The sequence below is a fragment of the Aphelocoma coerulescens genome, chromosome 18, assembly GCF_041296385.1.
Source record: "Aphelocoma coerulescens isolate FSJ_1873_10779 chromosome 18, UR_Acoe_1.0, whole genome shotgun sequence".
Classification (NCBI taxonomy): domain Eukaryota; kingdom Metazoa; phylum Chordata; class Aves; order Passeriformes; family Corvidae; genus Aphelocoma; species Aphelocoma coerulescens.
This window is the reverse complement of record NC_091031.1, coordinates 1,541,073-1,552,707: the sequence shown is the minus strand read 5'-3', so window position 1 is coordinate 1,552,707 and position 11,635 is coordinate 1,541,073.

Here is an 11,635-nt window from a genome sequence, read left to right as displayed (position 1 = left end):
CAGTGCCACGCTGGATTTGGGAAGGAGGAACCTCCTAAAGGGAGCAGATTCAATAGGGGCAGCCTAACAAGGGAGAAATACTAAAAAATACTAAAAACGCCCGCAGATGTCGATTTTCCAGCTGCTGCCTGGCTCTTTGCTGCCCAGAACCACACTCCAAACACAATTTTATGATGCAAACAGGCAGAAACCTCCCACTGGGAGCTTGTGGGCCCAACTGCGAGAGGGAGAAACAGCCCAGGTGGACACCAGGGCTTGGAGCTCCTCGGAGGCTGAGCCAGGGCAAGGCCTGGCTTGGCTCGGGCTGCAAAGCACAGCTCGGAGCCATGGCTGGTGCCCATCTGCATGGGAAAAGGCAAACACAGCACTGGGAAGGGCTGTGAGCGGCAGCAAACGCTGCTGGAGAACTTTTCCCGCTGGTTTGGCTTCTCCTGAGCGCTGGAAGCTGAGCTGGGCCACAGCCAAGGCTTGGCCAGAGCCACCAGCAGGCACTCGCCCACCTCCAGCTGCTCCCACCCACGTTTGGGGGAACAAGGGAGAGGCTGTGCTGCTGCAGCTTTGGAAAATCAGCAAGAAAATGCCAATTGCTCGGGCAGAGCTTCTGGTTTTTGGAAAAAAGTTGAGTTTGAGTGACACAAACCCCCCTGTACAAACTCATCCCCCACAGGACAGTTTTGCTTCCTGCTGAGGACCCTAAAAAAACCCAGGTGGGCCAAGAATTGTGCTGGGTGCCCAACCTGAGAGGTGCCACACACCAAAAACACAACTTCAGCAGGAGGTTGACTTCTTTTCCTCAGGTTACGCCGCGCTCACCTGGATTTGTCCTGGCAGCTTCAGAAAAAAAAAGATCAGCTGAACTTTTGGGCAATTTTAAGCTTTTTTGTTTGGGAAAAGATGGAGCTCCTAAAGGATGGAGTTCTGTGCCAGGGGGAGAAAGGGAAGCCCGTGGATGGATTGGATGGAAGAGATTTACCCAAAGCTTCTGGGAACACCTCAGAAATGGGAAAAGCTCTTCCCCAGCTGCCCTGCTCACAGAGGGAGCTTCTCCTTCTCCAGCCCCCTTTGGAAGAAGATTGGGATGGGATGGGATGGGATGGGATGGGATGGGATGGGATGGGATGGGATGGGATGGGATGGGATGGGATGGGATGGGGTGGGGTGGGGTGGGGTGGGGTGGGGTGGGATGGGATGGGATGGGATGGGATGGGATGGGATGGGATGGGATGGGATGGGATGGGATGGGATGGGATGGGATGGGATGGGATGGGATGGGATGGGATGGGATGGGATGGGATGGGAGAAGGTTTTTTCCAGCACTCCTGAGCCAGATGTGCAGCAGCTGCTCGCCAGCCCTGGGACAGCCTCATGTCACAGCTCCCCCAAAGAGCCCAGCCAGGAGCTCTGACAGCCCTGCAGCCTCATTCCCGCAGCCTGTGCCGATCTCCAAAGGCTGGGACTCTCCAGCATGGAAAAACGTGGGAAAACAACCCTAAAGGGCAGTGAGGTCACACCACAGGGATTCAAACCCCAGCACTGCCAGCGCCGATCACCTGCAATTACCAGCACGTTCATTAATGCAGCTCATCCTAAGGACGGCAATTAAAGCAAACAAAAGCAGGGACGGGTGGCACACCCTGACATCGAGAGGTTTTCCTCATGGCTAAACCCTGGCCCGGGGCCCGGAGAAGGGATTTAGGAGCTGAACTGCTCCGTGTTTCCCCGGACCCCCCCATTCCGGAGCCCGAAGTCAGATCTCGATCTGAACTTGGTGGCTTGGGCTCGGTTCAAGAATCACAAATTACCCCGACTCATTATTGTCATTAATAACAAAGTGTTACTCCACGCAGGAGCCCCGAGGTTCATCGTGATCGGCGCCCCAGGGCTGGGAGCAGGGCTGGAGGGAGCAGCCGGGATCCCCATTGTCTCCAGAAGCTCCCGGGGCCGAGCTCTGAACTCCAGGCTGGGAACGTGCCCAGCGCGGGGGGTTGTGTTTGGGGAGCTGGAGACCACCAGGAACCCTCCGGTGGATTTGGCCTCGGGGAATTAGCAGTGGTTTATCGACACTCAAAGCCCCGAGGGCAACGTAGATGGGGCAGGGAGTGCTCAGAAATGCGACTTGAAACGGCTGAAACCTCCCTCCAGCAGCCACTCCCTATCCCTCATCCCATCCCTCCAGCAGCCACTCCCTATCCCTCATCCCATCCCTCCAGCAGCCACTCCTTATCCCTCATCCCATCCCTCCAGCAGCCACTCCCTATCCCTCATCCCATCTCTCCTGCAGCCACTCCCTATCCCTCATCCCATCCCTCATCCCATCCCTCCAGCAGCCATTCCTTATCCCCATTCCTTATCCCATCTTCCCAGAAATGCCACCCCAGGGCACAGCAGGGCAGGATCCCTTGGCCAAGCTCTGTTTCCACACCCAAAAAACATCCAGGAAAGCTGATCCCGGGCTGAGATTTCCTCCTCTGTCCCGCAGAGCCACAGGACAGCAAAACCCCTCCCCAAAGCCCCGCTGGTGTGGTCCCTCCTTGTGCAAAGGGGATTAAAAACCAGGATCCTGCAGGACAAACAAGGACACTTCTCCTGCTCCTTTCCAGCAATCATCGCTCTCCCTCCCCTTTTTCATTCCAACCTCTGCAAAAATGCTCCTGGTTTGCCAGCCCGTGAGGCTTTCCACACTTCCCCCTCCTCCCTGGGTGCCAGGGGGGTGAGGAGGGACCCAGAGCTGCCCTCTGCTCCCACGGGAATCCTCTCCGGTGCCTCCCGCATCCCGCAGGGCGATGTTTGGTTTGGATCCGCACCGAGCTCGGGGTGACTCAAACTGACCTTTCCTGTTTCCCGAGTCAAGGCCTCGGATCAGGCACAAGATGTTGGAATTTAATCCCCTTCAGGGGCTGGCAGGGAGCTGCTGGATGGGAGAAAGGAGCTGCTGGATGGGGAAATGGATCTGGTGGGAGTCTCATTGTCTGAGCTGAACGAGGACCCCTCATGCTCCCCTAAAAAGCCTTCCCGGGGCTCTTCCTGCTGCCAAGGGAGCTCCCAGGGACAGCCAGCAGTGCCAGCCCCGCCGCGGGGGCAGCTGAGGGCACTCAGCATCCTCCAGGGTCACATCCCAAGGTTAATCCCGAGGATTGCTCAGCCTGCCTGGGAGGGAGGCCCAGATTCCCCTGACTGACCAGCACCAGGCTGGGAGTTATGGGACAGAGCCTCCTTAGCCCAACCCACCAGATTCCCCTAAAACAGCCCCAAAATAGCTGAGGCACAGAGGGCTCTTCCCACACCGGGACACTCCGTGGTCACCCCGTTGCCCTCGTGGCTCTTTCTCTCACGAAAGCTGCCAGACCGGTAGGACTGGATTTGATTCTCTTCGGGGGATTTCTACTTTTTTTCTTCCTCCTGTCCCCAAATCCATCCCTCCTGCCCCAGTCACACAGGAAAAATGTGGCTGTTGCTGCACAGTTTCGGGTCACTGGCGAGAGCTCGGATTTGTTGCCTTTTTGGGGGTCGTTGTTCGGGCTGGAACCTCTTGGAAAAGACTTGGTCTGGACACCAAACCTGGACCATTTGATCCCAAAAGATAAAATATCTCATTCTGGCCAGTCTTTGAGCCGATTGAGGACAAATGATAAGGTGACAGATAAGGAAATAATTAAATGAAAGCCCACGAGGAGCTGCATGTGCAGTGGGAAACGGGATCCTGCTTTCCTATGGATAATCCTCGGGGCCTGTGGGTTCTCTGGGGTCTGGGATAAGGGGGAGTGCACGTGGCTGCTCTTCTTCTCAGCAGGGTTTAACCAAACCTCCACAAATTACCAAAAAAAAAGGGTCCCTTCAACACCCTCTGCATTGAATTGGGCTGGAATTGGAGCAGGAGGACACAGGGCAGGGAGGAGGGGACACAGATCCATCCCACACAAATCCATACCCAAACCCAAACCCGGTCTGGACTGAGCTCAGGCACACAAAAAGGACGCTGAGAAGCCTCAGAGATTTTCAAAGCCAACCCAAACTGTTCTCTGAAGGGCAAACACTCCCCTCTGCCAGGCCCCGGCACTGGGGGCAGGAGGACGATCCCGATCCCAGCGCTGGCAGAGCCGGGAGCTGATCCCAAAATCCTCCTTTGTTTCTCAACTTCGCCTTTTCTCGGCCGGTTTTTTTTTTCCCTTTTTCTTCCCTTTTTCCCCCTGTCAGGTAACAATACCTCCTTTCAGGCCCTGCCAAAGCCCTGCTCGGGCCCTCTCCGATAAGAGCTGGCAGCAGAGGGAACTGCCATCGATATTTGGGTGAATTTTAACTCCCTGAGCACAGCCGGGGGGGGTCACACACCAGCACCTGGGCTGTGTTTAAAAGCGCCCCTTTCAAACTCAGATCCCCCTGAATTCCCGGCAAATCTCTCTCCAGCCGCTGCAAAGACAGCGCTTAGAGCCGGGACTAAGCCTCCAGCCGCGCTCCACGCCCAGGTACGTTCTCCCGACGCTTCCTTCAAAATCTTCCCCTTAAGCCCGGCTTTTTTTTGGAAGAGTGAGCCCAGCAGAGCTCGCAACCCGAATTTCTCAAGCGCAGCTTTTGGAAGTCGACGTTAAAACACGAACTGAGCCGCGGGTGCCTTTTGTGCCCCGGGGTTTGCCCCAGGGCTGTCACCGGGATTTCGGGAATTTTGCTGGGAGGCAGCACCTGTTTTCCTCCTGCTCTTCCCAGTCCGAAATGGGTTTGGATGTTGTGTAGGAGCTCAGGATGACGATAAAGAGCAGTTGGAAACGAAACTCCAAGCCAAGGCACAAACACACCCTCTGGAGCCGTATTTATAATCGCGTTTTTCCTCACGAAAATTCAACGAAAATTCAAAAGTCAGGCAGTCAGAGGCTTTCTGTGTTATTATTAAGAGCCAGCAAACATTTCTTGGGAAAGAAGAAAAAAAAAAAAAAAACGGGAGCTGGAGGGTGTAATGCTCAGAATAAACTTTTCCCACTTAGCAGCAGGATGAGTTTTTTTCACCAAAAAAAAAAAAAAATCAGATTTTTGCCAAGCTAAATGGTCAGAGAGTGTTTCCAATCTGTCAGAGCTAGAGAGACACACACAGAAAATCCCTGCCCTCCCCATTTCTGGGAGTTTTATCTCCTTCTCCCTTAATTTTAACACCATGAGGGTTGTTTTTTGTCTCACCATAAGCTGTTCCTGCTTTTTGGGCAGGAACGGGAATAAACAATACTCCTCTGCAAGGTCTCGTTGTAAAACTGAAAGGAAGTCAATTAATTCATTAAAGAGCAGTTCTGTTGATGAATTTTGCAGCGTTTTAGAGAGGAATTAAACCAGCGCCTCTCGCTGCCCTGGCGGCTCCCGGGCTTGTCCTGCCCCTTGGAGGCTCCAGGTGGGGATGGAGACCTGGAGCTCCATAAAATCCGCTGAAATTCCATTTCAGCACCTCCTGAACGAGGTTCAGGGCCCTCACCCCCTGCTGCATCCGGCAGCAGAGGCAAAAATCCCCCCGGAATCCCCAAATTCGAGCAGAGCGAGCCCAGAGCGTGGCACCGCCCCAGGAAACTCCTTTGATTATCAGGACAGGGCACAAAATGGGAAGCTCCATGAAGATGTCAGGGATGCAGCCACGACCCCCCGGTGCCAGCAATGCCACCCCGCTGCCACCGCCAAAACGGGCACCTCCAAATGACCTCCAAAAGGCTTTTCCCATGGAAAAGGGACTCGGGAGCCGCTTGGTGCTGGGACAGAGCCCCCTCAGCACCCGCGGGGAGCAGGAAAATGAATGTGCCACACTCGGCACAGCTGGGGAAGGCTCAGCACCCCCTGTGCCAGGGTCACACCTAAGCCGGGGAGAGACACGGCCACATCCAGCAGCAGAGCCTAAATCCCCAAAAAATCCCCAAAAACCCCCAAAAAATCCCCCAAAAAACCCAAAAAATCCCCAAAAAATCCCCAAAAAATGCCCCGAAACATTTGAGCAGAGCGAAGCCCAGAGCGTGCTGGGCTCAGCACCCGCGGGGTGGCTTTGGGGACAGGAGGGGACTCACAAAGGCCACAGCTCCGGGGAGGGAATGAAACACAAAGCACCAAAATCTGGGCTCGGCTCTCAGCCGCGGTTTACGATGGATGGGCTGGGGAAAGGAAATCTTTCCAGAGATTGGCACGGGGCAGCCAGGCCCGGCTCTAGGCCCGCCTACGTGAGCCTGGCTTTAGATCCGTCTATATCCACCTCCAACAAATCCCTGTCTATTGCTCAGCAGAGAAAACTGCGGGCTTTTTACATAAATAATCCCCGTGTAAATAAACTCCCCACCCTGAGCAAACTCCGAGGGATCCCGGCGCAGATTTCTCTATTTTTCAAATAAATCATCCTCCCCCCCCACCCCTCCGTGGAGCTGGCAGCTCCGATTTCCAAATCACTGCGGGGCTGGCAGCTGGAAAGAACCCAAACAAACAATTTTACAAGTTCCAGAAGTCGAAACCCCCTGCTCTCCCTCCCCAAACCCACAGTCCCAAACACCCCCTTTTATTTTATTTTATTTTATTTTATTTTATTTTATTTTATTTTATTTTATTTTATTTCATTTCATTTCATTTCATTTCATTTCATTTCATTTCATTTCATTTTTTATTTTAATTTATTTCATTTTATTTTCTATTTCGTTTCATTTCATTTCTTATTTTATTTTATTTTATTTTATTTCATTTCATTTTATTTCATTTTATTTTTTTATTTTATTTCATTTTATTTCATTTTATTTCATTTTATTTCATTTTATTTTATTTATTTATTTTATTTTATTTTATTTTATTTTATTTTATTTTATTTTATTTTATTTTATTTCTTTTTTGTTCTTTTCTTTTTTTAAATTCATTTGAATTTCTTGTTGAATTTGAGGAGCTGGCTCCGAGGAAATCGGTGACCCAGGGACATCTGCAAGCCATTAGGGCCCAGACTTCAGGTAGCTCCCAGCAACACGTGCTGGCCACATTACACCCTCCAAGGATATTTCCACAACTTTCCTTCTCCAAATAAACAGTCGGGCTCTGCCTGCATTAGGCAGGAGCTGCACAAACAGGTAGAGAGAATGGCAGTTTTATTCCCCTTCCCAATTCTGATGGATTTTCTTGTAAAGCTGGTGCTGGGCTCTGTAATTTGAGCTATTGCTCGGAAAACAGAGCAGGGCTGCTTCGAAATTGCGGCCGTTTATCCCTCTGGATGGGACTCGGAATCGGGCACGGAATTCACCCCCACGCTGCTCGCTGGGCAAGGGAAAGGGGCAAAAAATAAAGAGATCACAACGAGAAGCCAGCAGCAGTTCAGAGCTGGGTTGGGATCATTATTTTTTTGTAATTTTTAGCAGGTTTTGTGCCTTGTGAAGCCATTTTGATTCCCTCTCACCTCGCTGAGAGAGATTTCACGGTGGCACGAGGTGGTGGCACAGTGACCACTCAGGAGCCCTGATTTACAAGGAAAAATGGATAAAAAGAGGTAGGAAATGATGGTGCCACCAGCATTCCCTGCAGGACGTTTTTCCTTTTCTCTGTATCCCTCATTTATTTAAAAAAAAAATCATAAAAGTCGCTGGATTGTGATGGTGACCCCGGGCCACCAGCATTCCCACCAGGACGCTTTTCCTTTTGTCCCTATCACTCATTTATACGGAAAAATGGAGAAAACCAGGTAAATTGGGATGGTGATCCTGTGCCACCAACATTCCCTGCAGGGCATTACTCCTTTTCTCCAGATCCCTAATTTATAAGAAAAAATGGATAAAAACAAGCAGAAAATGATGGTGATCCCTCACCACCAGTATTCCCACCAGGACTTTCCTCCTTTTATCCACATCACTCATTTATGAGGAAAAATGCATTCAAATGGGTACATGATGATGCTGATCCTGTGTCTCCAGCATTCCCTGCAGGGAATTTCCCCTTTTCTGGAGTGCTGTGATTGTTAGGAAGGAAAATTCCCGCTTTTGTCCTCATTCCTGGAGTTTTCCTTGAGGCTTTGATTGGTTTTCCCCGAGTGATTGGAAGCAGATTGATTTATCCCAGCATGGAGAAGCTCTTCCAGCCCTGGCTCCGAGGGGATGCTGTGCCTGGAAAACTGGGAAAATCCACAGCCAGCAGCACTGGCCAGGAAAAAAGTAATCCCAAAATTTAAAGCTGCACTTTGGGGGGGAAAAAAAGAGAATAAATTCATTAAAATTCTCCTTTTTTTCCTCTGAGGAGAAAACCCTTTGGGAAGGGAGGGGAACACTTTGGGGAGGGCATTTCCATCCCGCTCCAAACGAGAGGGATAAATTTTCCATGCAGGCAAAGTCTGCCGAGCTTGGAGCCAAAAGTCCTGGAGCAAATAAATAAATAATGAAATAAATGGATAAATGAAGAAATAAAGAAATGTTAAAGAAAGACATAAACATTAAATAAATAAATAAATAAATGTTCAATAAATAAATAAATGTTCCTCCCCCCTTCCCTAAATCTCCACATTAATCCCTTTAATCTCCAGGGGGAAAAAAGAGAAAATTCCCAAGAGCATTTGTGAAGTCCAAGGCTGTGCTCGGTGGTTTCCAGCTGTGGGAGAACGAGCAGAAAACAGGGAATTGTTTCTGTTTTCCCCAGTGGAGGCAGTGCCTGAGCCAGGGAATGCTCCAGCTCCAAGCTCCCGACTCCCAGATGGGAATGGGAACAAACCCACCCCAGATTTTCCTTCCCCAAAGTGGGGAGCTGCCCATCAGCACCGGGATTTCTGTCAGCAACGGTGCAAATCCCAACTTTTCCTCCCTTTTCCTCGGATTCTCCTCTTTTCAGCACTTCCCAACCTTTTTTCCAGGAGCAAACAGCTTTTCCCTGCTCACAATTCCTTTCCTGCTGCCTCCAATCTCACCCTAATCCTGATTCTCCCCCCAGCTTTGCCTTCCCGGGATGATTTTGGAAGTGGGAAATGAATCCCACTGTTCCAGCATTTAACAGACACCAACGCTGCCACCCAGCTCAGAAATAATCGGGATCATTTCCCCCCAGGGCTGGGATTATTCTCCCAAAATTCCAGAATTCCTTTCACTTCACTCCCCAGAGCGAGTCCCCCACGTTGGTGTTTGTAGGCACAAATGAAAAATGAATTTATTTCCACTTGCCCTGGAGCCTTCAGGCTGCTGATACTTTTTATGTTAAAAAAGAAGTGGGACAGTGCCTGTTCTCCAGTTTTTCCAGCCATTCCCAGGATTTGGCAAGCTCAAATCACACCCTGCTGTCCCCAGCTCAAGGTGCAGCAGGGCTGGGTTTTATCACGACAGGCCAGAGAAACAGAACTTCCAAATGAATAAAATCTCCTGGAATTCTGAGCTGGAGTTACAAAACGGATCCAATCCCAAGGAATTCTGAGCTGGAGTTACAAAATCAATCCAATCCCAAGCTGGATTTACACAATTAAAGGCAATTCTGGAAGGAATTAAATTCCAATTAAAGGCCCCAAGGCCGTTCCCCATCAGCTCCTGCTCCTTATCTCCTTTTTTATCCCACTGCACCGTGACCTTCTGATAAGGCCGGGTCAGAATCCCTGAGAAACTCCGGGATTTGGGAAAATAAATAGATATGGGCTGAAGAGGCACCTGAGGGCAGCTGGGGAGGCCGTGCCAGAGGTGTCCAACACCTCTGGATCAGCGGGAATAGGAAATGGGATCAGGGGGCTCCGCACCAACCTCATGTCCTGGGATCCAGGACGGTCCCACAGCTCTTGGGCAGCTCCCCCCAACACCCAAAGCACAAATTCCATCCCTGCACCGGGAATATCTGGGATAGGAGGGAAATCCGGGGCACCTCACGCCTGGAATGGCACAAGGTGGGATCCCTGGAGACCCGAGCAGGGCTGGGAAAAGGGGACGGAGGAAAACCAGGGAGAAACGGAACATTCTGTGCCGAAAGGGAAAACCAAGGACGGGGCTGAGCCTTCCCTGCTCACACTGCACTGGGAAAAGGCAAAGTCTGGGAATATTTCTGTGGGATGCAGCCCCGCTCCCATATTTAATAAAATGTCGCTGCTGAGGAGGGGGATTTTTATGATAATTAAGCCGCAATTAATGGAGCTGCAATTAACGGAGATGAACCAACCCTGCCAAAACCACCCTCGGAAAACACCAGAGCAAACATTCCCAAATAATCCAAAGGCACAGTTGCACCTGGAATTTCGTCTTTTGGGCCATGGATCAATAATTGATGCAGTTTTGATATCAAAATTAAGAGATCTGCTGCGGGAATGCCTCTGTTTTTAGGGAATTCCACCACACCCCGAACCTTCCTGCTTTTCCCTCGCTGCGCTCCAGGAGCAGGGAAAGCCTTTCCCGGGATGGCAGCAGCTTCTCCTTGGATTTCTCACCCACTGGGGGGGTTGGTGGCAGGGCAGAGGCACCGCTGGCCTCTGTGAGCTCAGAGGGGACCCGGTGACATCACAGCATCCCTGGGGAAGCCTTCCCAACCCCAATTCCAAATCCCAGAGCAGAGCCTGAACCTCCCCAGGATCAAAGGGGAGCGGGATCAACCCCCCCTCCCCCCAGAGACCCCAGAATTCCACAAAACAACTCCTTTCAGCACAACTCATCGGAAGCACAGCAATATTTTAAATTTGGGGAGAAAAACCTCCCCAAAATCCCCTTCAGGCCGCCGTTCCCTCCGCTCCCAAAATTCCCATCTCCTTCACTCCATGCGCAAACGCTTGGAGAGGTTATTCCCTAAAAAAACAGGTATTTGGTTTAGCACAAGGCAGGAAAAACCCATCAAACAGGGGCTGTAATCCTCACTAAAAATCTTCCTGGCTCTCTGAGCTCAGCACTCGGGGTACAACAATGTGAATTCCCGAAAAAAGAAAAGGAAAACTTCCATCCTGACAGGAGAACAGCAGCAGCAGCAGCAGCTTTTAAAGGCAGCTTCCACCCGGCTGTGATTAATCAGCTTGTCCACCTTGTCTAAATAGTCCATCGAGCAATAATTAAAAATAATAAGCCAGAAATTATCAAATCACACACAATAACTGCAAAGCTCCTTCCCCCGTTCGCTCTTGTTTATTGTTCAAACTTGTCAAGCCCCTCGCCTCGCTCCGAGCAGCCTCTCTGGGAAGGCAGAGCCCCTCGCAGCAGATGGACTTGCAGGATGAAAAATGTCCTAATTATGACCCTTTTCGGCCAATCCATTACCCTCCAAATTGTCCCGGTGTTTGTCCCTGCCAGTCAGCAGCAGAGCCGGGGCACAGGCTGCTCTCAGGGCGTTTTGCTCCTCTCCAGGTACATTCGTGCAGATTCTGGCCCCAGCTGAGATCAGAACCATCCCCTGCCCGCGTTTGCTTTGATGTTCTGCAACAAACACATTTATTAGATGAGATTTGGGGAGCGCAATTCCAGCACGCACCGCCCTGGAGCTGACATTACCCAGGGAAAATCATTCACGTTATCTCCTCAAAGTTTACCTTGTCCACCGCAAGTAACCACGCAAAATTCAGTGTCCCTCTCCTGGAATATTGAATATTCAGCGGAGGGAAGAAACACAACTCTGTGAGAAGCGTCCTCGGCATTTCAGGAATAAAAACCCCCCAAATTCTCCTGGAGGAAAGCCCCGCTCTGCTCGCAGAGTTCCTGCAGACAAAGGCTCTGCAATA